Below are 25335 nucleotides of genomic sequence, written 5' to 3' on the forward strand. Positions count from 1 at the left end.
CGAGGAAACGGCCTCCCGTCATCACCCGAGCCTCGAAGAACCGAGTCTGAGTTAAAGGACGGATGAACACACATTCTGCATCCTCATGCGATTCAAGTAAGAGGTTTACGTCTGGGCAGAGATAGAATATTATAGTGTGTTATTCTTGTTTATCAAGGTTATTGCTTGTATAGTTTACGGACTGCCATGTCCGCTCATTATTAATACTCAGGGTATTAATTATCACGAATGTGATTTGCTGTATTTTAGTCCAACCACATTGGGCTGTTGTGCATTTCTGCCATCGCGGGTGAGACCGGCAAACTGAGTTTATCCATTAAAGAATCAAAGAACGCGGGACGGTTTACGAGCCGTCCACCGCGTCTCTGAGTGATAAACTAACAGCTGCTTTCTCTACCACGATCACGAGATCGGCTTTGGGACCGTCAATTAATTCTCTCTCTCTCTCTCTCTCGTACTAATCACACACACACACACACACACGCACGCACACGCGCAACCCCTCACAAACATTCTGGCACTCATTTTTGGCTAGTAGATAGCTTCGTGATAAAGCTCAGCTTTGTCCCTAAGCTACCATTGACTGGTTTCTCTCCGCCCACGTTCGCGGTCATATTCCCTGGCCGGAAGTCTTGCGTGACATACTCTCCACGGGAGTCACGTCCGCCATTTTGTGCGCGTCCCTCCTTACACACACACACACACACACACACAACACACACACACACACATACACATACACACACACACACACACACACACCCTCATGTGTTACAGGATTATTTTTATTTCCATATCTAATCATATCACTGTTTAGTTTGTAGTTGTAAGTCAGAAGTTTATTGACTGCATTGTATTAATTATTAATTGATATTACTGCATAAATAAACTTTGTTATGTTACAAAGAGAAGTGTTTTGGTTTGTTTTGCATACACCTGTGTCATGCTGATGGGATGTCAGTGCTCGGATTCAAGCCTTCATTCATTGTTTTTTTTTTTCCCGAAAATCGATATTCTTCGGATGTCGAGTTTCCTAAGAAAACAATCTAATATTGAGAGTGTTATACTATCTGGTTATTAGTCCCTGATTCCAGGGTGGTGCCCCGTCAATGTTAATCCTTATTAATATTCTGTTGATTTTTGATAATTGATAATTATCTTTAACAACTGTTGATTTTGAAGGATCAATAAGCTAGTGTTAATTTTAATTAATGTATCATAGATGTTAATGATTGGTGATTATCTTTGATAATTGTTGATTTAAAGGATTAAAAAAGCTAACATTGATTCTCATCAATGTTCTATTGATTTTAATAATTAATAATTATCTTTGATAATTATTAATTATTGCTAATAACCAAACCCGCTCCTAAAACGTAGTGCACTACATTTACTGGAGCCCCATATGAGGTTTTAATGAGTTAGATTAAATTAATTAATTTAAATATTAATTAATAACTAAAGAAATAATTACCAATTATTTCTGATAGTAACACTGATCTAAACAACCAGTAAAGCCCTACAATGGCAAGTGATTTTCTAGTACCAAATTAGTAATTTAGCATGATTACTCAAGGATAAGGTGTTGGAGTGATGGCTGCCGGAAATGGGGCCTGTCTAGATTTGATCAAAAATGACTTTTTCAAAATCAAACGTAACAGTCAGTATCTGGTGTGGCCACCAGCTGCATTAAGTACTGCAGTGCATCTCCTCCTCATGGACTGCACCAGATTTGTCAGTTCTTGCTGTGAGATGTTACCCCACTCTTCCACCAAGGCACTTGCAAGTTCCCGGACATTTCTGGGGGGATGGCCCTAGCCCTCACCCTCCAATCCAATAGGTCCCAGACGTGCTCAATGGGATCGAGATCTGGGCTCTTCGCTTGACATGGCAGAACACTGACGTCTTGCAGGAAATCATGCACAGAACTGACATGAGGGTCATGTCAGTATGAGCCTGCAGGAAGGGTACAACGTGAGGGAGGAGGATGTCTTCCCTGTAACGCACAGTGTTGAGATTGCCTGCAATGACAACAAGCTCAGTCTGATGATGCTGTGACACACCGCCCCAGACCATGACGGATCCTCCACCTCCAAATAGATCCCACTCCAGAGTACAGGCTTCGGTGTAACGCTCATTCCTTCGATGATAAATGCAAGTCTGACCATCACCCCTGGTGAGAAAAAACTGCGACTCGTCAGTGAAGAGCACTTTTTGCCAGTCCTGTCTGGTCCAGCGAAGGTGGGTTTGTGCCCATAGGCGACGTTGTTGCCGGTGATGTCTGGTAAGGACCTGCCTTACAACAGGCCTACAAGCCCTCAGTCCAGTCTCTCTCAGTCTATTGCGGACAGTCTGAGCACTGATGGAGGGATTGTGCGTTCCTGGTGTAACTCAGGCAGTTGTTGTTGCCATCCTGTACCCGTCCCGCAAGTGTGATATTCGGATGTACCAATCCTGTGCAGGTGTTGTTACACATGGTTTGCCACTGCGAGGATGATCAGCTGTCCTTCCTGTGTCCCTGTAGCGCTGTCTTAGGCATCTCACAGTACGGACATTGCAATTTATTGCCCTGGCCACATCTGCAGTCCTCATGCCTTCATGCAGCATGCCTAAGGCACGTTCATGCAGATGAGCAGGGACCCTGGGCATCTTTATTTTGGTGTTTTTCAGAGTCAGTAGAAAGGTCTCTTTAGTGTCCTAAGTTTTTATAACTGTGACCTTAATTGCCTACCGTCTGTAAGCTGTTAGTGTCTTAACGACCGTTCCACAGGTGCATGTTCATTAATTGTTTATGGTTCATTGAACAAGCATGGAAAACATTGTTTAAACCCTTTACAATAAAGATCTGTAAAGTTATTTAGATTTTTACAAAATTATCTTTAAAATACAGTGTCCTGAAAAAGGGATGTTTCTTTTTTTTGCTGAGTTTATATATATATATATATATATATATATATATATATATATATATATATATATATATATATATATATATAAGCAATATCACACGAGCAAGAGTGCAATATGGCCCTACATCAGCACTGCTGTGATTCGGCCGCAGGTCAAGTGCCACAGGTAATCAATGCAATGCTGATTTATGGCCATATAGCATGATTGCGAGTGTGATAATGCTTTTATACAACAGTTCAATGAACAAGTAATTTTTTTTAAATTAGGAAAAACTGAGTACGGTCATAAAAAATGCATTAGTGCATAAAACTACTTTCTTACACCACGGATCAGAATCTGCTGTTGCTGGTTCAAACCAAATGATGTGTCCAAGCCTCTCAAAAACATCACTTTAGAACTACTAGTATCACGGCTTGGGCTGTTTCTAACATGTTATTGGAGAAACAAGGATGTGTGTGTGTGTGTGTGTGTGTGTGTGTGTGTGTGTGTGCGCATGAGAGAGAGAGAGAGAGATGGAGCGTGTGCGATCATCTGTTGATGATGCTGTAGTCTGTTAGTCAGCTTTCTGAAGTGAAATTCATCCTATTTTCTCAATGGAAAAATAGCCGTCCAAGCAGGGGTATTCCTCCCTATTTTGTGGTAGCTGGTGCGCTGGTGCGAGTCATTTACGATAAAAAACGCAATCTCCTCCGCCATTTTGAACAGTATGTCCTCTCCAATGTGGAAACTCCGGTAAGAGGTAAGCGCCTTGAGTTTGTGTAATTAATCAGTCTGTTGTGTCTCTCAGTTTTGATGAGCCTTAATGCTGAAGTTGTTAGTTTAAAGCCGTTTAAAGCTATTTCCTAGCTTTAGTAGTGTAGATGTAATATGAGCGATCACGGAAGTGCTGTTGAATATAAACACTGAGTGACGCTGACTCACTTTACATCACCTAACTGGCACATATTACACACAAAAATGTTTTTTTTTTTGCCGCCACATGCTGGCTAAAATATGTAATGTCACAAAATTAAATGTAAAGAGACAGATAGCTCTTAACACATTTGCACTGCTCTTACACTTTAGTTTAGTTTAGCAGTTCATGTGCTGCTGCTTGCCGACCTTTCTTGCCATTTGTTTATACATTTTCCATTTATTACAGATTTTGCCTAATTCCTCCCCATGGGTATTGTAACATCCACCATCCTTTTATCTAATGCTTCTTTAGCTAGTTTATCAGCAAATTCATTCCCTATCAGCCCAACGTGTGCCGGCACCCAACACCAATACACCATTACACCAAATTCCTTTAATCTATTTAATAATGAATAGATTTCCATTAATATATCCTCTCCATCTGATCTAGCATATAAGATGCTTTTTAGGGCCAAAGAATCTGAGCATATTACCACCTTACTTGGTTTAACCTGTACAACCCATTGCAAGCCTAATTTTAAAGCAATTCAATGAATATTCCGGGTTCAATACAAGTTAAGACCAACCAACAGCTTTTGTGGCATAATATTGATTACCACAAACATACATTTTGACTTGCTGGTCTTTTTCTTAAAAAAAAAGAAAAAAAAAAGAAGCAAAAATCTGGGTTCCAGTGAGGTACAATGGAAGTGAATGGGGCCAATCCGTAAATGTTAAAATACTCACTGTTTCAAAAGTATAGCCACAAGACATAACCAATATGCGTATTAACATGATTTAAGTGTGATAAAATTGCTTACTAACATTTTCTGTTTAAAGTTTTAGGAAATTTTACAACTTGATTGCCATGACGATGTAATGTCAACAAACCCTTAAACCAGGGATGTCAAACTCAGTTCCTGGAGGGCCGCAGCCCTGCAGAGTTTAGTTCCAGCCCTGCTCCAAAATGCCTCCTTCAAGTACTCCTGAAGACCTTGATTAGCTGCTTCAGGTGTATTAAATTATGGTTAGAGCTAAACTCTGCTGGACTGTGGCCCTCCAGGAACCGAGTTTGACAACCCTGCCTTAAACCCTAAAAAGACTGTAAAAATGATGATTTAAACAACTTTACAGCTCAAATAATTTTTAACAGAAGAATTAATGTGTGCTTTATAAAAGTATAAGCTTTACATTTCTGTCTTTAAACCCTCCAAAAATTGTCCCCATTCACTTCCATTGTAAGTGCCTCACTGTTTTTTTTGTTTTTTTTTAAAGAAAATGACAGACAAGTCAAAATAATTTTTTGCTGTAGTCAATATTATTCCACAAATTCTGACGATTGAGCTAAATTCATATTGAACCCGGAATACTCCTTTAATTCTACAGAATATAGAGACAGTTTATTAGATAACTTCAGGCTTATCTGTATTTTAAACCTTTTAACTGATTGGTTCTTTAGATCCATCTGTATACACCTGTAAGGCTGCATAAAATGTCTCAGTCAGAAGAGAACTTACCTCACTTCTGATATTATATCCTTCTTCAGACGTTTTCCAAGCCTCTAATAAACTCTAATAAGTTCTGGAAACTTCCATGGTGGAGTACCAGACAGAGGCACAGTAGGGCAGAAGATTATATTATCAAGGCCACATTCCTTGACCCACTGCCCATATTTCCACCCAAAAATGTTGCCCCCAATATTTTTATATTCCCAACAATCCTCCATAACTATGCAGGTACAGTGACTGTTCACTGCTCCTTGTAGATTCACTCAGTATGTTACAGCCAATTTCTAATGGCATCTCTCCCATTTCTACCTTAATTGCATCTACTGGGGATGATCTTATTGCTCGACAGCATATTCCTATTCCCAAGGCTCTAGACTGTATAATATCTAATTTCTTCAAAACTGTCTTAGCTTCTGCCCCCAGTACATGCAACCATAATCTATGCTAGAATGTATTAGAACTTGGTATATATATATATATATATATATATATATATAGCAATGAACTGTTACTAGCTCCTCAGTCATAACTGGCTACTGTATACATGCAATTAATTATATTTTTACACTTTATTTAAATTGTATTCATATGCTGTTGCCAGGTCAGTGTTTCATCAAACCACAAACTGAGATATCTGAATTCTGGCTCTCTTTCTACTGGTTAACCATATAACTTCAAGGTTATTTGATCAAAAGTGCACTATAAACAATAATGTGTAGTGGACAAAAAACTTGAATAATCATATTAAAATATGTAAACAAGAGTGTTGTTTATCTTCCTCAACGCACATAATATTTTGGTTATAAAAGTGTGAACTAATAATATAATATCAAAATGAAAATACCACGTTATGACTCCGGATCTGCACGTGAATATATCATAGTGATCACAGGCAATAAAGCGCAACAGTCTGGTTCCGTAAGTAAAAATCCCATTAATTTTTTTCCATTGACAAATTGATTTTCAACGAAACTTATAAAACATTTAAATACATATTGTACCATGAGCTCCCAATTCATTCATTGATGGTATAAGCTTCCGTTGAAGCCATCAGTCTGCATTATTTCAACTTCATTGTTTAAAAACTCTTGTTGTTTGAGAGCAGAATTCCTGGTGAACAACTACATTACCCATGTTCTAGCAGAGTAGCTTCACCAATCAGAGAACGGCGGCCAGCGAAGCCCACAAAACGAGCCCAGGAGGGACCGCCCACTCCAATGACAAACTGTGAATGACGCAATCAAGTCAGTCTCCCTTCACTCCATACTCATTTTCCTTGTAAAAATCATATATCGAGTCTTTGGTTCTGAAAATGTTAACTCCCAATCCAAGGACCATTCCTCAACCTCTCTGATTCCCCTCTTAACTACATTTTTTAAATTTCTACCTCTTTTCCATAATGCTCCATCATCCACATACAGAGCCATTCCCATATCTGGTTTTATTTTGTAAAATACATAATTATTAAATTAAACCGCAATGGACTAATTACACTGCCAAAAAGTCATATGAAACTGATAGTTCCTCTCCAATTCTTACCCGAAAGGTACGTTCAAATAAAAATGTATTACTTTCATGAAGTATCATATGCCTTTTCTACAGTTAAAACAAGACTGCAATTAGGGATTCTTTCATTACTAGAGCTTTTTTATTTTTTTTATTTTTTTACTTCATTTTCAAACAATACCAAGTTATCTATTGTAGATCTACCTTTCCAAAAACCACTACGAAATTGTGACAATATTTCCTTTTTCTCCATAGCATAATTAAGCCACATGACAGTCTTTTTTGCCATTATTTTACATAATGAAGAGGTAAGAGCATAACTGCTGTATTTTGTTACATCTTTCCCTGATTTAGCTACTAGAATAACAGCTGCACTTTTCCAAGCTTTAGATAGGATACCTTCATTCCATATATGATTGTATAAGTTCAACAACACTTTTAAAGCTACCATTGGCAATTTCATTAATATTTTACAATTGACCATGTCTTTCCCTGGTGTTGTATTTCTTGAAGTATTAATATTCCTGTGCCTTCTAATAATGGAATAGACTGATTCGCTGCTAAATTAATTCCATCCACTACTTTACTATATTTTTCCCTCAATAATTCCTTCCAAGGACAGGCTATTAAATGCTTCTTTACAAAACATTTAACATTTCTCCCAGTTTGCCTTTTTATATTCCCATCTTAAACCATGATTTTTCTGTTGTACCGTATTTTGGATAACATATATAAATGAAAAATATCCCTACTCTGGGGCGTGTCCAGATGGGGGGCAAAGGGTGGCCCTGGCCCCCCCAGAACTGATTGGTCATTTCACAAGTCGGAGGCGGGCCTTCAATAAAACCAGGTAGAACCTGGTATAAATAACCCTCAGTTATTTATAGCTTAGTTCTTAGTTGATTATATTAGTATAACATTAAAAGCCACAAGATATGTGTTTTTATGTTTTTACTGTTATTATATTTTTTTTAGTTATTTCGCCTATCGGGACTTTTATTTTGAAGTGCCTCTGAAGAACGGGAGAGTTAAGACCAGTTAATGAGCCACAGTGTAATTAACAGAGTTTGAGGGTACGCTTACACAACAACGATGCACTAAAAACAGAAAAGTTTTTCCTTTGCATTTTTGAAAATTTTCGTGTACAGACAACAACGTTGTCAAAACGATTCCCATTCACACTGATCCGCAAAAATGACTGTATTATGCATGCCAGGCCAGTAGTTGTCAATGTCACTTTGTAAAGAAACACTACGCACTTGCGCACATAAGCATTCTTCCACAGAGTGGTGAATACAAACAATGAAGATGGCGAAAGCATCAAGCAATTTTGTCTGGACGGACGATGAGGTTGCTTTATTACTACAATTACTTTGTTGGAGAAGTGTCAATAAACTCAAAATCTTGAGCAGCACAAACACAGTCCTGTAGTCCGCCATTGTAGTTTTGAATGTCTCGAGCGTTTTTTTGAAGTACTCGCGCGCATGCCTATAGACTGAACACGTAATATGCGTGTGCATGATGTCATCGTTTTCACAAATTCGTGTTTTTGTATGTTTACACGGAAACGATAACGGCATCATTTTCAAAAACTAGCCCTTTGAAACCCGTTTTCAAAAGTTTGCGTTTTCAGGCCCCAAAACGCTGTTGTCGTGTTAACGAACAGCCAAAATGCATATAGAGTTTTCCGTTTTTAGTTGAAAACTTTGTCGTGTAAACGGCACCTTAAAGTGGACATTTGCCCATTTATTTTTTTATTTTGTATCTAGCACCTGGTTGATAAGGGCACAAGGTGAGTAATTTTTATTTTATGTTAATATTATCTTTGTGTTTCTGTCAGTTTCTTTGGTTTACGGTCAGTTTTATGTTGTTTATGCTAAGATGTTGGGTTAAATGTGTGATTTTGTTGTAAAATAGCCAATTGTGTTGTCTCATTGTTTTGTTTAAATCAATTTCCCCCTGCAAGTTCCCATACTATTTTACATACTATTTTATTTGCATGTTTTAGCTCTTACGGTGTGTTGTGGAGAATATGTGAAAGGAATAAAAGGAAGACAATCAATGAAAGAGAGCAAATTTGTTTTATTTAACGAGGTTTCTACACCTCGTTGGTTTAAATTGGAGGGGAAAGCAGTGTCAGGAAAATATTGTTTAAAACAAGTGGACTGTACAATGTGACAAAAAGCATTATCCCGTTCGAGATCTGCACGACAAAGTCCCACGCCTGACCTCTCCCACTGAAATTTACTCCATGTTTACGCACGTTGCCCACAGTGATTTTCTTCCCGACCGCTCCTGTTCCCTCAACCCCGCATTTGTTTTCCACATAGGGCAAAAGCCATAGAAATAGACAAGTGTACACATGTAAAAACTTTCTTAACACTAAATTGACCATATTCTTGTCTGAGTTACACTTGATGATACAGTGTGCCCACGCTTTGCTCTGCCATTCTTCTAAAGCCCTGATGACTACCTGCCTGCTCAAAATATTGTATAATTTGATGCATGTGCTGGGACAGCCCTGTTCAGACATACCAGTGAATGCTCTTCCATAAATTTTTCTACTTTTTTCCCATTATTGTCTGTGTCCTTACCACCCCATAAGCTGTTATGAGCATTAAAATCCTGATGCTGCGATACCGCCTGCCTGATGGTAGCAGTGAGAACAGCCCATGGCTCGGGTGGCTGGAGTCTCTGATGATCCTCCAAGCTTTTTTCACACACCGCCTTGTATATATTTCCTGGAGGGAGGGAAGCTCACCTCCGATGATGTGTCTGGCAGTTCGCACCACCCTTTGCAGTGCTTTGCGGTTGTGGGTGGTGCTATTGCCGTACCAGGCGGAGATACAGCCAGTCAGGATGCTCTCCACAGTGCAGGTGTAGAACCGTGTGAGGATGTGGCGGTTCATTCCAAACTTCCTCAGCCGTCTCAGGAAAAAGAGGCGCTGATGAGCCTTCTTCACAACGACTTCAGTGTGGACGGACCATGTGAGTTCCTCAGTGATGTGGACACCCAGGAACTTGAAGCTGCTGACTCTCTCCACTGGTGCTCCATTGATGGTGATGGGACTGTGTTCTCTGTCTTTTCTTCTGAAGTCCACCACAAGCTCCTTTGTCTTACTGACGTTGAGGGAGAGGTTGTGCTCCTGACACCAGTGTGTCAGAGTGTGCACCTCATCTCTGTAGGTTGTTTCATCATTGTCAGTGATCAGACCTACCACCGTCGTGTCATCAGCAAACTTAATGATGGCATTGGAGCTATGTGTTGCCACACAGACATGTGTGTACAAGGAATACAGTAGTGGGCTGAGAACACAGCCCTGCGGGGCTCCAGTGTTGAGGGTTAGTGATGAGGAGATGTTGCTGCCTATTCTAACCACCTGGCGTCTGCTTGAAAGGAAGTCCAGGATCCAGCTGCACGAGCTGTTTAAGCCCAGAGCCTGGAGTTTCTCATCTAGCTTAGAGGGCACTATGGTGTTGAATGCTGAGCTGTAGTCTACAAACAGCATTCTCACATAAGTGTTCTTTTTTTCCAGGTGGGAGAGAGCATTGTGTATTGTAGATGCAATGGCATCATCAGTGGAGCGGTTGTTGCGGTAAGCAAACTGCAGCGGGTCAAGATTGAGTGGCAATACAGAGCAGATGTAATCTCTGATTAGTCTCTCAAAACATTTGCTGATGATGGGGGTCAGAGCAACAAGACGCCAGTCATTTAAACAAGTTATTTTTGATTGTTTTGGTACAGGCACAATGGTGGATGTTTTAAAGCATGTGGGGACTACAGACAAAGAGAGGGAAAGGTTGAAAATGTCCGTAAAAACACCAGCCAGCTGGTTCGCGCACGCTCTGATGACGCAGCCCGGAATGCCGTCTGGGCCCGCGGCTTTGCGGATATTCACCCGTCGGAAGGATCGGGTTACATCCGCTACAGAGACGGAGAGTGAACTGACCTCTGTAGCTTCAGCTGCGAGAGATCTCTCCACGAGGGCGTTGTTATTTCCCTCGAAACGAGCATAAAAAGTATTTAGCTCATCCGGTAGAGAGGCAGCGGTGTTCATGGCGGACTTTTTATTCCCTTTAAAGTCCGTGATGATGTTAATTCCCTGCCACATGCTTCTAGAGTTGGTGGTGTTAAACTGTCCTTCAATCTTGCTCCTGTACTGGCGTTTTGCTGTTTTGATAGTTTTTCGGAGGGCATAACTGGCTTGTTTATGCTCCTCCGCGTTCCCGGAATTAAAAGCGGAGGTCCACACATTAAGTGCCGCGCGAACATCGCTATTGATCCATGGCTTCTGATTCGGATAGATTCGTACAGTTCTGGTCGGAATCACTTCCTCTACGCACGTTCTGATGAAACACATTACGCTATCAGCGTAGAGCTTGATGTCGTCATCAGAGGCGGACCGGAACATCTCCCAGTCTGTGTGATCAAAACAGTCTTGTAGCATAGAGTCTGATTGGTCCGACCAGCACTGGATCGTTCTGAGGGTGGGTGCTTCCTGTTTCAATTTCTGCCTGTAAGCGGGCAGAAGCAGAATGGAAGAGTTGTCCGATTTGCCAAATGGTGGGCGGGGGAGGGATTTGTAGCCATCCCGGAAGGGAGAGTAGCAATGGTCCAAAACCCGGTCCCCTCGTGTGTTGAAACTAATGTGCTGGTGATATTTTGGTGCGACTGATTTTAAACTGGCTTTATTAAAGTCCCCGGTCACAATGAACGCGGCCTCAGGGTGCGCGGTTTCCTGCTCACTTATACTCCCATACAGTTCCTTGAGTGCCCGGTCTGTGTCGGCTTGTGGGGGGATGTACACAGCAGTGATAATGACCGCTGTAAATTCCCTCGGTAGCCAGAATGGTCGACACAGAAGCATAAGAAATTCCAGATCAGGAGAACAGAAAGACTTGATGGAATGTACGTTCCTCTGATCACACCAGGATTTGTTGATCATAAAACATACACCACCTCCTCTAGTTTTACCTGAGAGGTCTTTCGCTCTGTCCGCTCGGTGCACGGAGAACCCCGCGGGTTCAATGGCTGAGTCTGGAATCTCCGCAGACATCCAATTTCTGTTAGGCAGATAATGCAGCAGTCCCTCGTCTCTCCTTGGAAAGAGATCTGCGCTTCCAGCTCGCAGAGCTTGTTATCCAGAGACTGAACATTTGCCAGTAGAATAGTGGGTAGCGGGGGTCGATTTGAACGCCGTCTTACTCTGATGAGAACGCCGGCTCTGTTTCCCCTTTTCCTCCTGCGTTTCCGCGGCCGTGCTGCCCAGACAAAGGGCTCTGCTTGCGTGTTTGTAAACAGCGGGTCGGCATTGAGGAATGTGAAGTCCGGTTTTCGGTGTGAGATCGCTGAACCAATGTCCAAAAGTGTTTGTCTGTCGTAGACAATAAGGCAGACAACATCCAAGACAAAAAACATAAGAATTATGAACAAAACAAACAAAACATTGCTATGTTGTGTCGGAGCTTGCAACGCAGTAGCCATACTCGGCACCATCTTGAGTCCAAAAACGATTTATTTCATTATTAGTTTAAAAAAACAATATTAAAAAACAAATAATAACTTGTTTTTCATAATTTCAATTTAATGCACAAGTTAAAAATATGAAATTGGAAAAATAGCCAGGGGTGTGTCATATATTTCACTACTATATGGCTTGAATATTTGATTTGCACATCTGGGTGGGTCTGAAATGTCCCTTTCTTCTGATTGGTCAACCTGCACCATCGTCCTTTCAATGCTGTGAGACAGAATAAAAGTTCTCTGCTGTTTAATTGTTCAGATAAATTTGTCTCAATTAATATTGAATTCTTTACCATTTATTCTCCAAAACTCGCCACATTTATTGCAGCTTATACTGGACCCCAAAGTAATATTGTCCCTTTGAGTCATTTCTTTCATTGAAATGGACTGATCTGGTCAGAGCATTCCTCAAGTAAACAATTCACTGATTTGGTCTTTTGGTCTGACTCAAATGAGTCAAATACCGGTGAGTAAAATGATCCTCAGAGCTCAAATGTTAAAAACACCTATTTGCCCACACTGACATTTATTAAAATGCATTTAAAGTATGTAAAACATCTGAAACACGTGATGAATTTAAAGAACCGATGAACCGGTTCACCGGTTCATTGAAACGAACTGCTCAAATCTACAGATTCTCGGAAATGAGTCGGACTTCTCAAGGCTGCAACCCTATTTTAATGCTTGTGCGTGCGAGCTGATGTAATGCATGCTTTTATCGTAAGCCAAGAGTGGTTTCCTAAGACTTTATATACAATAAGGTAAGTAGTGTAATTAAAGTGTCTTTTAATGTCTAGTCAGAACAACAAATGGATGCGTTTGTGAGGGGAAAGCTTTTAGAGTGGCGGTTACCTTAGTTTTTTCGACAGGTTTAATGGTAAGTTAATGTTTATTATACAATTTTAAACCTTTTAAAGATATCAGTTTTTAATCTACTCACCCTCATGTAAGAAAAGTGATAGTTCACCCAAAATGAAAATTATCTCATCATTTACCCTTATGCCGCCCCAGGTGTGTATGAATTTCTTTCTTTTGCTGAATACAAACAAAGATATTTCTGCTTTGTAGGTCCATACAATGTAAGTGAATGGTGATTAGGCCTTTTAAATTCCAAAAAGAAGATCAGGTCAGCATAATAATTATTATTATTATTATACAATAATTATTTAATTAAATTATAATAAAAAAAAAAAAATGTCTTAACAGATGAAGCTGAATTTTTTGGCCACATTAACTGTGGAATATGTTGTTAACTTTGGTTTCTCCTGGAATTTCTGATATTAATATCTGCCTGAAACAGAATTTTCGTTCATCTGTTCATGTATAACAACATTATTCTGGAGGTAGGAGATGTCAAGCAAAATTTGAAATGTCAAGCACATTTTTTTCAGTGAATAATAAATACAAATTCAGGCTTTAAAAGAAATATAATAAATAAATATAGCCTACAAACAGGTGAAAGTCTATCAGGAATTTTTATGATAGGACACCATTATTTAGTTAAATAATAATAATAACAATAATATTAAATTTATACAGTGCCTTTTCAGAGCTCAAGAACACTTAACATTCTCAAATTTAACACAGTTTAAAGAAGAACAAGAAGAAAAAAGACAGAGCAAGTTTAATATTCTTTGTTTTACATATGCAGGAATATTTAGAATAGATGAATACTATATGGAGCATTTAAACCTTTATGGTGCATTTTAACTTTTTTCAGAATAAAGTCTTAACCAGATAATTACCTTAATTGCTGATGTGAATATAAATGTGGTCAACTTTAAGAGATGGTGTCATGGTGCGTGAGGGGAGAGACAGTACCCAAAAGCAGAGGGAAAGTTCAATTGGAATTTATTTAAACAACTCAACCAGTTCCTTTTTCAAACTTAAAGCAAGCAGTAGCCCAGACGATTCTCCTGAGATGCGGGCAGACATCCGAGGAATCCTCCACCACAGTACTGGGCTCCGACAGGTGAGAGCGAATGCAAGCAGACAGGTAACCGCATCTCAATAGACAGGCAACCAGCGGATACATGACCTCACTCCCACTACATAAAAGAGAACAGTTAGACTTCACCATAGACAGCACACATGTGAACAGTCACACCACAGTAACAGTCACAGTACAAGTTACACCACAATGATCCGACATCGGACATGACACACGCAGGAGTTTAAATAAGAGAAACAAACACGGGGCCGCTTGCAATTGAAGGTTGTAATGATCAGCATTCCCATGGAAACAATCAGGGCTCCCATAGAAATGCTGATTCAGCATGCCAGCGACACCTGAAACACATAAGGGCAAAACGTAAACATGCTTTGACAAAACAGACATGGGATGATAATGCTACGGTCCTCTGGCAAAGACAGGGGAACAGCCTCCATGGCTATGAGCACAGGCTGTGATGGGGAACAGCCTTCATGGCTGTGAACACAGGCAGGGACAGAGAAACGACCTCTGCGGTAGTGGGCTCTGGCAGTGGCAGGGGACCAGCCTATGTGGCAGTGAACACAGGTAGGGACAGGGAAACGACCTCCATGGTCGTGGGCACTGGCAGGGGACCAGCCTTTGTGGATGTGAACACAGGCAGGGATAGGGGAATGACTTCTGTGGTTGTGGGCACTGGCAGTGGCCAGGGAACAGTCTCAGTGGCTGCGAGCACTGGCAATGACAGGGGACTGACCTCCGTGGTCGGGGGCACCGGCAGGGACAGAGGAACAGTCTCAGTGGCTGCAAGCGCTGGCAGTGACAGGGGACCAAACTCCGTGGTTGGGGGCACTGGCAGGGACAGGGGAACAATCTCAGTGGCTGTGAGCGCTGGCAGGGACAGGGGACCAGCCTCCATGGGCAGGAGCACTGGCAGCAACAAGGGAACAGCATACGTGGCCGGACGCACTGGCAGCGACTGGGGAACGGTCTCCTTGGCCGAGAACACTGGCAGTGACTGGGGAATGGCCTCCTTGGCCTCGAACGCTGGCAGCAACTGGGGAACGGCCTTCTTGGCCTCGAACGCTGGCAGTGACTGGGGAATGGCCTCCTTGGCCTCGTATGCTGGCAGCAACTGGGGAACGGCCTCCTTGGCTTCGAACGCTGGCAGTGACTGGGGAACGGCCTCCTTGGCCGGGAACGCTGGCAGCGACTGGAGAACGGGCTCCATGGCCTGGCATGCTAGCAGCGACTGGGGAACGGCCTCCGTGGCTGGGAACGCTGGCAGCGACTGGGGAACGGCCTCTGTGGCCGAGAATGCTGGCAGCAACTGGGGAACGACATCTGTAGCCGGGAATGCCTGGGGACCAGGAGCCCTTCTCCTCCTCCTCCAGGCGCCAGGAGCACTGCTATGGTAAGGCCTTAATTACCTCGTCAAGCTCCTCCAAGGTAATCTCAGAATCAAGATAATTTTTTTGCTCAGTCGTCAGTTTAGGGAGTTCTAATGGTTCCACAAAGTTTCTAATATCTTCATCATTAGACAAAGATGTGGAACTATAAAGATCAAGATATAATTCTTTAAAAGCATTATTAATATCAATGGCTGAGTTAAAAATTTCACCACCAGCAGATTTCACTGAGGGAATGGTAGAAAAAGACCACGACTCAAAATATGACTGTCTTGCCCTGAATAACCAAAACTTCACCTTCTGCAACAAAATAGTTTTATATCTGTATTTCAATCGGGTCAATTCTCTGAGGCCATCAGATGACATTCGCCGCTTCAATTCTGTCTCGGTACTTTTAATATTCTCTTCCAATTCCACGAGTTCTCGTGCCTTGAGGCATACTGTATGATCCGACCCCTAAGAACTGCCTTAAGTGCCTCCCAAGCCACGCCCACAGAGGATACTGAGGACCAGTTGGTCTCCATATAAACATTGATTTCAGCCTTTAACATTTGTTGGAAATCAGGATTTTGCAAAAGGGATACATTAAAGCGGCAACTATATGATTTATTTTTCTCCATATGTGGCAACACCTCTAAACTCATTGGAAACAAAAAAATGTTTCCAATTGAGCAATCAACAACAGATGAAATGAGGGACTTAGATATAATTAAAAAAAAATCTATTCTAGAATAAATCTTATGGACTGATGTAAAAAATGTATAGTCCCTACCAGATGGGTTCAAAAGTCTCCAAAGATCTGTATTTTTACCATCTTGTGAAGCGTCAATGCTGCTTCAGGGGGCTTACACACTTTTGCTTCACTATGATCAAGGACTAAGTCCATCAAAAGATTAAAGTCTCCTCGGAGGGGTGCTAGCGGCTTGAAACATCCCTTCAAGATCTATAAAAAGTACTGATAATCATCGTTAGGTGAGTAAATATTAGCCAAAATCAACCTTTGCCCCTGAATTTCTGCTAAAACAATAATGACTCTTCCTAATTTATAATTAATCTGTTTAAGACATTTGAATTGTAGATGTTTACTCTCAATATAATGACTCTTAATTGAGCCAGCGCTAAAGAAAACATGCCCACCCCATATCTTCCCAAATTTTTCAGCTTCCTGCGAGGAAAGATGCGTTTTTTGAAGAAACACTATATCATATTTCTTATGTTTAAGAAAAGAAATAACCTTCCTTCTTTAATGGGGTGCCCCAACCCATTCACATTCCATGTGGAGAGAGACAGTCCATTCATATTAACATTTGACATTTTCACCTATTAGAGAAATTAGATTATGTGTCAAAAATCAAATTATAAAGACCACATTCCACATTAGTGCAACAATCAAACACCGAAATTTCCCCAGAACAGAAAAAACAGAAAAAAGAAAAACGTGTGCATTAACCCCTGCGCACGACAGCGACCAACTGGCGTCCATCCCTCTAAACTCAAACAGTCCATGTATGCCTAAGAGAGTCCCCCGCGACAACTTTGCCATCAGATTGCTCAAGTCCGGTGCTTCTATACAAAAAATTGTAATACAGAATTACACAACAGAAGATAATCTATAAAACACACTCCAGCTCATAAGCGGAATAAACACAAAAAATTGTAGATTCATCCACTTAATTGTCTCGAAGTTGTGTTCCTCCACAAAACATCGTTTAGTTCTTTAGGCAGTCAAACTCACTCCAATGTCCTGCAAGAATACTGCACAAAACCAACTCCATCCGACAGGAGACATAAGCACCCAAAACAAGCAGATTCATGCACAAGCTGTCCCGAAGAAATTATATTACAGAAACAAACTCCAGCTGCTAGGCGGAACCAGCACAAAACGAAACAAAAAAGGCGCACAGCTTCCTTGGACAATCGAGTGTATGTTCAGTGAGACAGGTCCACTAAACAGCAACATGAAAATCACCCAAGGGCTTACTCATTCCAGTGTTTTACGTAGGCCAATGCTTGCTGTGGGCATGTAAATATTTTGCGGCCATCCTTAGCATCTATTCTCAGTTTGGCCGGGAACATCAGTGCAAAAGCGATCTTCTGTTGATGTAAGAGTTTCTTGCATTCCTTGAATCGATCATGTTTCTCTCTTGTCGAATTCGCAAAGTCTGGTAACAAGAAAATGTTGTGGTTCTTCCAGGAAAGCCCTCCTTTACTCCTCGCCTTGTGTAACACGAGATCTTTATCGGATGATCTCAGAAATTTGGCCAGAATTGATCAGGGCCTGTCTCAATCAGCCAATCTCCGAGCTGACACTCTGAGAGCTCACTCGATTTCCAGATTATGGGCTGTTATTTCGAGCAGACTCAGGAAGAGGTCGTCTAGGAATTTCACCATATCTCGGCCTTCTTCATGCTCAGGAATTCCAACAATTCAGACGTTGTTTCGCCGGATACAATTCTCAAGATCTTCCAATTTTTCCAAAACGCGTTCCAAATCTCCCTTTGTAGCTAGAGGATTAGCAGCTAATTCCCTCTCCGATGACTCCAGATAATTGATTCGTCTCTCGATGTCCGACAATCTTGTAAACAAGAATTTAGTCTCCATGGAAGTAATTGACCGATGTATCACAGCAAGATCCTCCAAGTCTGCAACGACCTTCGTCATCATTGTCAACACATTCATCATTTCACGTTGGATTTCTTTCAGTTCACCATCCGAATTGAGTCTGGGGCTTTCAGCCTGTTGCTCCAGGGAATCAGCCCGTGCACATAAGTGTCTTTAATATCTCCAGAACCTGAGGATTTTGAATTTTTTGACATATTGTCTTCCAAGAACAGTTATGAATCAGGGTGTATCAAATCTCACCGGTTTATGACACAAACAGTAATTAAATTAGTAAAGTGCGCAGAGCTCGCCGCTCACATGTCCGCACCTCGCATGATGTCACGTGACCCCTATCAAGACACTCAATCCTTAAAATCACAGTACTACAGAACACTTTCTTTAATTATCTGCTACACATTTGTGCTACTGAAATTTATCTGGAACCAAATATTAATTATTCTGTCACAAATGTGTCTGATATTGTCTGAAACCTGGCAAAAGTGGATGCCTCCTTGAGGACTTTTTGGCCACTTCACTAGGATATGCCCTTATAGTAAAAGCCATCAAGTGTTTCCACCCAGTTTCAAACTGGAGAACTTTCACATATAAGGCAAAGGTGATAACCACTACACAATGGAAACGTGCCTATGAGGGCATTACCAACATTTCATCCTACTCATTTGTTGAATATATATTTAGACAAGTCAATCCATCCAAAAAACCACTGCACTACAGAAAATGTTCTTGAATTTTCTGCTACACATTTGTGCTACCAAAATCTTTCTGTAAGCAAATATCAATTATTCTGTCACAAATGCGTCTGATATTGCCTGGAACAGGGTAAAATTGGATGTCAACTTGAGGACATTGTGGCCACTTCACAAGTATATGCCTTTATAGTAAAAGGCCATCAAGTGTTTCCACCCTGTTTCAAACTGGGAACATTTCACACGTAAAGCAAAGGTGATAACCACTACAATACAGAAACGTGTCTATGAGGGCATTACCAACATTTTCTCCTACTCATTTGTTGAATATATATTTAGACAAGTGACTCCATCCCAAAAATCACAGTACTACAGAAAATGTTCTTTAATCTTCTGCTACACATTTGTGCTACCGAAATGTTTGTGGAACCAATATCAATTATTCTGTCACAAATGTGTCTGATATTGCCTGTAACATGGTAAAAGTGGATGCTTTCTTGAGGACTTTTTGGCCGCATCACAAGGATATGCCCTGATAGTAAAAGCCATCAATTGTTTCCACCCATTTTCGAACTGGGAAACTTTCGCCTGTTAAGCGAACGTGACAACAACTACACAATGGAAACGTGCCTATTAGAGGTTTCTGAATATTTTCTCCTACACATTTGTTTAATTTATATATAGACAAGACACTCCATCCCAAAAATCTCTGTACTACAGAAAACTTTCTCTAATTTTCTGCTACAAATTTGTGCTACCGAAATGTTTCTGGAACCAAATGTCAAATATTCTTTTACAAATGTGTCCAGTATTGCCTGCAACCTGGATGCTCTTTTGAGGACTTTTTGGCCGCTTTATATGGATATGCCTTGTTAGTATAAAGACAACATTTGTTTCCACCCAGTTTCAAACTGGGGACCTTTTGCGTGTAAGGCAAACGTGATAACCACTACACTATGGAAACATGCATATTATAAATTTCCGAATATTTTCTCCGACACATTTGGTTTATTTATATTTGGAAAAGACACTCCATCACAAAAATTTCTGTACTACAGAAAACTTTCTCTAATTTTCTGCTACACATTTGTGCTACCGAAATGTTTCTTGAACCAAATGTCAATTATTCTTTTACAAATGTGTCTGATATTGCCTGGAACCAGGTAAAAGTGGACACTCTCTTGAAGACTTTTTAGTCACTTCAATAGGAAATTCCTTGATAGTACAAGGCCATCACATGTTTCCACCCAGTTTCGAACTGGGAAACTTTCGCGTGTTAAGCGAACGTGACAGCAACTACACAATGGAAACGTGCCTATTAGAGGTTTCTGAATATTTTCTCCTACACATTTGTTTAATTTATATTTAGACAAGACACTCCATCCCAAAAATATCTGTACTACAGAAAACTTTCTCTAATTTTCTCCTACACATTTGTGCTACCGAAATGTTTCTGGAACCAAATTTCAATTATTATTTTACAAATGTGTCTGATATTGCCTGGAACCTGGTAAAAGTGGACACTCTCTTGAGGACTTTTTGGCCACTTTACAAGGATATGCCTTGTTAGTATAAGCACATCATTTGTTTCCACCAAGTTTCAAACTGGGGACCTTTCACACGTAAGGCAAACGTGATAACCACTACACTATGGAAACATAGATGTTAGAGGTTTCCGAATATTTTCTCCGAAACATTTGTTTAATTTATATTTAGACAAGACACTCCATCCCAAAAATCTCTGTACTACAGAAAACTTTCTCTAATTTTCTCCTACAAATTTGTGCTACCGAAATGTTTCTGGAACCAAATGTCAAGTATTCTTTTACAAATGTGTCCAGTATTGCCTGCAACCTGGATGCTCTTTTGAGGACTTTTTGGCCGCTTTATATGGATATGCCTTGTTAGTATAAAGACAACATTTGTTTCCACCCAGTTTCGAACTGGGGACCTTTTGCGTGTAAGGCAAACGTGATAACCACTACACTATGGAAACATGCATATTATAAATTTCCGAATATTTTCTCCGACACATTTGGTTTATTTATATTTGGAAAAGACACTCCATCACAAAAATTTCTGTACTACAGAAAACTTTCTCTAATTTTCTGCTACACATTTGTGCTACCGAAATGTTTCTTGAACCAAATGTCAATTATTCTTTTACAAATGTGTCTGATATTGCCTGGAACCAGGTAAAAGTGGACACTCTCTTGAAGACTTTTTAGTCACTTCAATAGGAAATTCCTTGATAGTACAAGGCCATCACATGTTTCCACCCAGTTTCGAACTGGGAAACTTTCGCGTGTTAAGCGAACGTGACAGCAACTACACAATGGAAACGTGCCTATTAGAAGTTTCTGAATATTTTCTCCTACACATTTGTTTAATTTATATTTAGACAAGACACTCCATCCCAAAAATCTCTGTACTACCGAAAACTTTCTCGAATTTTCTGTTACACATTTCTGCTACCGAAATGTTTCTGGAACCAAATGTCAATTATTCTTTTACAAATGTGTCTGATATTGTGTAGAACCTGGAAAAAATGGATGCTTTCTTTAGGACTTTTTGGCCGCTTCACAAGGATATGCCCTGATAGTAAAAGCCATTATTGTTTCCACCCATTTTCGAACTGGGAAACTTTCGCCTGTTAAGCGAACGTGACAACAACTACACAATGGAAACGTGCCTATTAGAGGTTTCTGAATATTTTCTCCTACACATTTGTTTAATTTATATTTAGACAAGACACTCCATCCCAAAAATCTCTGTACTACAGAAAACTTACTCGAATTTTCTGTTACACATTTCTGCTACCGAAATGTTTCTGGAACCAAATGTCAATTATTGTTTTACAAATGTGTCTGATATTGCCTGGAACCTGGTGAAAGTGGACACTCTCTTGAGGACTTTTGGCCACTTTACAAGGATATGCCTTGTTAGTATAAGCACATCATTTGTTTCCACCAAGTTTCGAACTGGGGACCTTTCACGCGTAAGGCAGACGTGATAACCACTACACTATGGATATTAGAAATTTCTGAATATTTTCTCCTACACATTTGTTTAATTTATATTTAGACAAGACACTCCATCCCAAAAATCTCTGTACTACAGAAAACTTTCTCTAATTTTCTCCTACACTTTTGTGCTACCGAAATGTTTCTGGAACCAAATGTCAATTATTCTTTTACAAATGTGTCCGATATTGCCTGGAACCTGGTAAAAGTGGACACTCTCTTGAGGACTTTTTGGCCACTTCACAAGGATATGCCTTGTTAGTATATGGCCATCATTCGTTTCCACCCAGTTTCGAACTGGGGACCTTTCGCGTGTTAGGCGAACATGATAACCACTACACTATGGAAACACGCATATTAGGGATTTCCGAATATTTTCTCCGACACATTTGTTAAATTTATATTTAAATAAGACACACCATCGCAAAAGTCTCTGTACTACAGAAAACTTTCTCTAATTTTCTGCTACACATTTCGGCTACCGAAATGTTTCTGGAACCAAATGTCAATTATTCTTTTACAAATGTGTCTGATATTGCCTGGAACCTGGTAAAGGTGGATGCTTTCTTGAGGAGTTTTTGGCCGCTTCACAAGGATATGCCCTGATAGTAAAAGCCATCAATTGTTTCCACCAAGTTTCAAACTGGGGACCTTTCACACGTAAGGCAAACATGATAACCACTACACTATGGATATTAGAGGTTTCCGAATATTTTCTCCGAAACATTTGTTTAATTTATATTTAGACAAGACGCTCAATCCCAAAAATCTCTGTACTACAGAAAACTTTCACTAATTTTCTCCTACAAATTTGTGCTACCAAAATGTTTCTGGAACCAAATGTCAATTATTCTTTTACAAATGTGTCCAGTATTGCCTGCAACCTGGATGCTCTTTTGAGGACTTTTTGGCCGCTTTATATGTATATGCCTTGTTAGTATAAAGACAACATTTGTTTCCACCCAGTTTCAAACTGGAGACCTTTTGTATGTAAGGCAAACGTGATAACCAGTACACTATGGAAACATGCATATTATATTTTTCCGAATATTTTCTCCGACACATTTGGTTTATTTATATTTGGAAAAGACACTCCATCACAAAAATTTCTGTACTACAGAAAACTTTCTCTAATTTTCTGTTACACATTTGTGCTACCGAAATGTTTCTGGAACCAAATGTCAGTTATTCTTTTACAAATGTGTCTGATGTTGCCTGGAACCTGGATGCTCTTTTGAGGACTTTTTGGCCACTTTATAAGGATATGCCTTGTTAGTATAAGGACATCATTTGTTTCCACCCAGTTTCAAACTGGGGACCTTTCACGTGTTAGGGGAATGTGATAACCACTACACTATGGAAACATGCATATTAGATATTTCCGAATATTTTCTCCGACACATTTGGTTTATTTATATTTGGAAAAGACACTCCATCCCAAAAATCTCTGTACTACAGAAAACTTTCTCTAATTTTCTGTTACACATTTGTGCTACCGAAATGTTTCTGGAACCAAATGTCAATTATTCTTTTACAAATGTGTCTGATATTGCCTGGAACCTGGTAAAATTGGACACCCTCTTGAAGACTTTTTGGTCACTTCAATAGGAAATTCCTTGATAGTTTAAGGCCATCACATGTTTCCACCCAGTTTCGAACTGGGAAACTTTCAGCGTGTTAAGCGAACGTGACAACAACTACACAATGGAAACGTGCCTATTAGAGGTTTCTGAATATTTTCTCCTACACATTTGTTTAATTTATATTTAGACAAGACACTCCATCCCAAAAATCTCTGTACTACAGAAAACTTTCTCTAATTTTCTGCTACACATTTGTGCTACCGAAATGTTTCTGGAACCAAATGTCAATTATTCTTTTACAAATGTGTCTGATATTGCCTGGAACCTGGTAAAAGTGGATGCTTTCTTGAGGACTTTTTGGCCGCTTCACAAGGATATGCCCTGATAGTAAATCCATCAATTGTTTCCACCCATTTTTGAAGTGGGAAACTTTCACGTGTTAAGCGAACGTGACAACAACTACACAATGGAAACGTGCCTATTAGAGGTTTCTGAATATTTTCTCCTACACATTTGTTTAATTTATATTTAGACAAGACACTCCATCCCAAAAATCTCTGTACTACAGAAAACTTTCTCTAATTTTCTCCTACACATTTGTGCTACCGAAATGTTTCTGGAACCAAATGTCAATTATTCTTTTACAAATGTGTCTGATATTGCCTGGAACCTGGTGAAAGTGGACACTCTCTTGAGGACTTTTGGCCACTTTACAAGGATATGCCCTGATAGTAAATCCATCAATTGTTTCCACCCATTTTTGAACTGGGAAACTTTCACGTGTTAAGCGAACGTGACAACAACTACACAATGGAAACGTGCCTATTAGAGGTTTCTGAATATTTTCTCCTACACATTTGTTTAATTTATATTTAGACAAGACACTCCATCCCAAAAATCTCTGTACTACAGAAAACATTCTCTAATTTTCTGTTACACATTTCTGCTACTGAAATGTTTCTTGAACCAAATGTCAATTATTCTTTTACAAATGTGTCCAGTATTGCCTGGAACCTGGATGCTCTTTTGAGGACTTTTTGGCCACTTTATAAGGATATGCCTTGTTACTATAAGGACATCATTTGTTTCCACCCAGTTTCGAACTGGGGACCTTTCGCGTGTTAGGCAAACGTGATAACCACTACACTATGGAAACATGCATATTAGACATTTTCGAATATTTTCTCCGACACATTTGTTAAATTTATATTTAGACAAGACACTCCATCCCAAAAATCTCTGTACTACAGAAAACTTTCTCTAATTTTCTGCTACACATTTGTGCTACCGAAATGTTTCTGGAAACAAATTTCAATTATTATTTTACAAATGTGTCTGATATTGCCTGGAACCTGGTAAAAGTGGATGCTTTCTTGAGGACTTTTTGGCCGCTTCACAAGGATATGCCCTGATAGTAAAAGCCAACAACTGTTTCCACCCAGTTTCGAACAGGGGACCTTTTACGTGTGAGGCAATCTTGAAAACCTCTACACTATGGAAACGTGCCTATTAGAGGTTTCTGAATATTTTCTCCTACACATTTGTTTAATTTATATTTAGACAAGACACTCCATCCCAAAAATCTCTGTACTACAGAAAACTTTCTCTAATTTTCTGCTACACATTTGTGCTACCGAAATGTTTCTGGAACCAAATATCAATTATTCTTTTACAAATGTGTCTGATATTGCCTGGAACCTGGTAAAAGTGGATACTTTCTTGAGGACTTTTTGGCCACTT

General features: G+C 40.0%; 5 non-coding genes across 5 annotated transcripts; all 5 read right to left on the minus strand.

Moving 5' to 3' along the window:
- Positions 1 to 19880: 19880 nt before the first annotated feature.
- On the minus strand, positions 19881 to 19953 carry trnav-uac (transfer RNA valine (anticodon UAC)). Its single transcript has one exon. It is a non-coding gene; the product is annotated as a tRNA-Val (tRNA).
- A 959-nt stretch (positions 19954 to 20912) lies between these two features.
- Positions 20913 to 20985, minus strand: trnav-uac (transfer RNA valine (anticodon UAC)). Its single transcript has one exon. It is a non-coding gene; the product is annotated as a tRNA-Val (tRNA).
- Positions 20986 to 22289: 1304 nt separating this feature from the next.
- trnav-aac (transfer RNA valine (anticodon AAC)) lies at positions 22290 to 22362 on the minus strand. The gene has a single exon. It is a non-coding gene; the product is annotated as a tRNA-Val (tRNA).
- Positions 22363 to 23303: 941 nt separating this feature from the next.
- trnav-aac (transfer RNA valine (anticodon AAC)) lies at positions 23304 to 23376 on the minus strand. The gene has a single exon. It is a non-coding gene; the product is annotated as a tRNA-Val (tRNA).
- A 1302-nt stretch (positions 23377 to 24678) lies between these two features.
- On the minus strand, positions 24679 to 24751 carry trnav-aac (transfer RNA valine (anticodon AAC)). Its single transcript has one exon. It is a non-coding gene; the product is annotated as a tRNA-Val (tRNA).
- Positions 24752 to 25335: the final 584 nt, after the last annotated feature.

This window comes from Myxocyprinus asiaticus, chromosome 19 (assembly GCF_019703515.2).
Source record: "Myxocyprinus asiaticus isolate MX2 ecotype Aquarium Trade chromosome 19, UBuf_Myxa_2, whole genome shotgun sequence".
In the NCBI taxonomy this organism is placed as follows: domain Eukaryota; kingdom Metazoa; phylum Chordata; class Actinopteri; order Cypriniformes; family Catostomidae; genus Myxocyprinus; species Myxocyprinus asiaticus.